The following is a 4,708-nucleotide window of genomic DNA, read 5'->3' as shown; positions in this document are numbered from 1 at the left end:
CACTGTATGATTGAATAATGATTTTGTGTGAAGTACATAAAGATCTTCATCATATTTCAAATTAATTTATGGTTCTCAGTTTTAATGTTTAAGAAATGTGTACCTGAACTTTGTAAGATATGCATGAATTATAGAACAGTTATGTTACTTTTGAAATGCAAGGGAACAAGAAAAAGTATAACACTGTTGCATCTCTATCTGCAATGACCTTTTAGGAAAACATTCCCAACAACTAAACCAAAATATATGAACACACAAACGTTTTATATGTATAAAACTTGAGTCACAGACAATGTTGAAGGAAGGGTAAAATGTACAGAAGTAAGAAATAGGGCCCACAGAACATTAGATACAGTCTAGCAGATTTAACATTTATTCAAAAGCCTCAGTTGTAAAATAATGTCTAAAATAGGATCAGATATGGGTGTTCAAATCTACATCTCACTTCTGGAAACAGGAACTGCTATCATTGTCAGACTAGACATTGCTTTGTAGTCAACATGCCATAATGTGAATTTGAATGAATCTCAAGCTGCAAAATCATGCCCCAAACTTAAGTACTGTGAGTACAATATAAGAGTGATGGTCAAATCCTACTGTTTGATTGGATAGGAGATTACAATGGATGATGTTGACTAGCTGCCTTCCTTCTAGTGTGTCTTAATATGAGAGGCATCTAGTGTATGTAGCCCTTGTAAATATCAGAAATAAATAAGCCTATTTTTTCTGTAGCTACCCCTCATTGGCTTATTAGTGAGGCTGTGGTCTTAGGTTAATACCCTTGGTGGGCAGAGCACAGATAGCCCATTGTGTAACTTAATGCTTAACTACTGAAAACAAAGCAAATCTGTCTGTAGGTAGTTATACTCTAGGTAATAGTTGCTCCTAATAATGGGAATGCAGTAGAAAAATTAAAAATGAAGTAAAATTTAAAACAGTTTACTGTAAGTGGAATGTTGTATTTTCTAGAATTAGAAAGTAAACTCTCTTATTTTGTCTTTCCAGTAACAAAAAATTACTGATGTTGTCATCTTGGGTTTTATTATATTGTTCATACAAGTATGTGACTAGTTCAGGAAATGGAAAGCTAATGGCAGAAGGTAAGATTTATTTATTACTCCCAGTGGACCCCTTGTAGTTGCAACTGACTATTTTTGGTAAAGGAAGCAATTGTTGTGGTTGGGTAACACAGAAAAATGATCCTCCATGTTTTTATACTAACACATTATCCATTTTTGAAATGTAGATTTCACCCTAGTTTTGTCAATGTGATAAATTTTCACTATGAATTATAACAAATAACCCCAGTGTAATAATGCTAATAAGGAATAAATATGTATGTTACATGTAAAAATGCATTTCAGAATATAGTGTATGTGCTTGTACAAGATAAGTTCTTCATATTTAAGTCCATACATGAAGAGACATTATAAGTGATGTTTCAGGAGTATTTCAAAACTCATTTAAATTCATCATGCTTTCAGGTCATAATCTAAAGGTCATGACAGAGATTACCTGTGGTAATAGCACCCAAAAGTATTTTGGATATCCCATTTAACAGATGAAATCCAAATGCAGATGAAACACCACTCATTAATCATGGAAGTTCAATTAAGTGTGTAGCGTTTAGTGCTTGTGCCCACAACATCACAATTTCTGTAGCCTTTCACTGTCTGCAGCCAGTTACTCATAAAGAGATGTATTCAGATCAAAAGTAGAAAAGTAAAGGCATCCCTAAAGTACTTCTACTAAACATTACCTACTGTCCTTTACCCTCAAAAGTTTTAAAAAAATTCCTAAAGTAGAATAACTACCATAAAATTCAACTTCATGTTACTCCCACACTGAACCCTTGTATATACACTGGTAACTCTTGTATTTAGCTCTAAATTTAATTCATGTGCTTTTTATAGAGCTCAAAAACATTGGGATTTGGTCTTTTGAGATTTTTGAATTCTCCTCACATATAACTTCCACTGAAATGAAAGTTTTTTTGGAGAATGGGGCAGTACCTGGAACTAAAATAAGTATCTCTAATTAGATGATATGTAGGGGTTGGGTATATAATGGTAGCTTAAAACAGCATTAGACTGTCACAAAGTTTTTAAAAAAAGCCTTGGGAAGTTTCATATATTTTAATCATGTTACAAATTAAATACACTTTGTAAAGGAAAATTAACATTTAGCCTTCTAGTCTTGTTTATGTGGGAAGTAAAGTGGACAATTAATTTTTTTCACTATATTTTCAAAGCTTTTTACTGGAAATAATTTGTCCTGTTTGTTAGAAGCTACTTATTGCTTTCTACATCACTGAAGTCTGTTAGATAAAAGCTGTTGTTGAGGGGATATATGTGCACAGATTACAAGTGTACATTTGAAACTGATTTATAATTTATTTATATTAAAAAATACATGTATGTAATATGAACGTGCAATTATGAGTGAATAAACACTCATAATTAGAAAAGAAAATATATTAGAATTTAATTTAAATGAACAGGGAAGGACCAACTTAAGATTTCACATATTTTAAAAGTTTACAACTTAGCATCGTGTTAGCACGAGGTAACATAAGCTCCCCTCTCTTTTTACTTTATTTTTCAATACTTTTATTTTACAAGTTTAATTTGGGCAAGATAAATCACTCAAAAGCTTTGTGTAAAAGAATAACTCGCATTTTTTTTAAAACAAGATCTAGCTAACTCCACTAAGCTGAAATTGTGGCTGCAGCCTTGAATGAAGTTAACTTTCAATAATTGAGAGAAAATGTGTTACTAATAATTTTCATATCCACATATTTCCTAACTGGGCATTTGTAATTCTGTAATTTTAGTAGCAATAATTTGTATAGATAATGAAAGTTTTATAAAAAGTTCTTGTTTCTTTCATTTACTTTGAATATATCTTCTTGCTTTGTTCATTGCACTTAATTTTCATAATTGACTTAATTAAAGCCAGAGGTGTCTAAAATATTTGAGGCTCAAGCCCATAAATACAGGAAGTTATGGCATTTCAATATAATATCAATCATGGTTTTTTTTATTCTCATTTCTAAAGACACCAACTGAGAATTTGGAGCATCTTCATATAGAAATGTGGGTTGCCCTTTTGGCCATGGGAGCATTATAATGTGATGATCAATTCCACAATTCATTGGTAAAAGAGTAGATCATAGTTGGCAGTGGATGGTGACTAGCTGCCTTCGTTCTAGTCTTACACTGCTAAATTAGGAAGGGCTAATGCAGATAGCCCTCATGTAGCTTTTCACAAAATGCAAAACAAATCAAACCACTGTCATGAAAATATTAAAGATTACAAGTTCTATATCTGTATTACATTTACTAACGTTTTGATATTGCATGAGATACAAAAAAATGGATGAAGTTATAGATAAGATTATTTTTACTGCTTTTGTTTTTTGAAAGTTTAACCTTTCTGCTATCAACCTAAAATGCTGCTTAATCTTCACAACTAACCTGTAATTTGAAGAGCTCTTGCTAATAAGTTTCAAGATTGTATTCCAAATAATGTTTAAAAATATCTGGGTGGTCCATGGAGAAAATCAGGAATAGGTGTTAGTATATGAATGAGGTCTACAAACTCTGAAGTACAGTATGTTAAGAACTGCTCCATGTATTGTCAGTTGTTAAATGTAACAAGGTTGTTTATGTTGGGAGAAATGCTCTAATTATGAGCCATGTCAGTGGACTTAGTTGTTTGTAGTTAAGAAATGTTTTCAAATCATGAAGTATATGAATGTAAATGACCTTAGGGCAATTATCACAAGGCAAAATAATTGAGGCTTATAATTTCATGTGCTTAACAAAAAAATTTACAGATTGAAACAGAAACTACCATCTTAGAACTCTAGATGTTCATCTTGGGAGAAAGGCATGTACAAATCCCTGGAAATAAGTATCTACAGTTCATAATTTTATGATATAAGTGGTTAAAACATCTGGCAGAATGTCCCAAAATAACATGTATATATAACTGGATGTGACTGTCAAAAATTTTCTTAGCACTTTTTTTATCTATGTCTTAGTTATCTGAATTGTAGCAAGCAGTTTCAGTTAGTGTGCATTTATATAATTCCTTAAGTCTTTCTTTTTTATGTCTGTATTGATGGACATTTATACTTTAGGTGTGTATTGATATGGAATTTAATGTAGTCAAGTTGTTGCACATTGGTTGGAAGATGTGTGTTTTGGTTATGCAAATTGGCTATCTACACTGTATTCCCACTGATGAAATCACAAATTTTGGTATTGTAAATCAGTTACTATTAAACAATTGCTACAGAGCCTCTGGGGAATAAGGATACATGTTGTTACTCTATTTTTGAAAATATAGTAATACCCCATTTAGTTCTCAAGGGTTCCTGAGAACAGAGCTCCAAAAAGGGTTATTTTAATATTAAATGGGTGGGGATATGTAAGTGAAGATAATTTCTTTTGTGTGCTTTATTTAGATACTGGTAAATTTAACAACTTATTCACTTTAACATTGTCAACTTATTCACTTTAACATTGTCATCCCTAGAAAAAAATCAAATTTTTTATCAACTTGCAGTCTTGCTTGGTCACAGAGCTGTGAAATAGAAAATTGGACCTCTTCTGCCACACCCACTTGTCAAATCCTTTCTTCCAGGACTTGTCAATTCATATATTTACAACTTTATTATTATAACCAACAGATGAGAACTTTT

This window comes from Tachypleus tridentatus, chromosome 12, assembly GCF_004210375.1.
Source record: "Tachypleus tridentatus isolate NWPU-2018 chromosome 12, ASM421037v1, whole genome shotgun sequence".
Classification (NCBI taxonomy): Eukaryota; Metazoa; Arthropoda; class Merostomata; order Xiphosura; family Limulidae; genus Tachypleus; species Tachypleus tridentatus.
Note: the sequence above shows the minus strand (reverse complement) of the source record.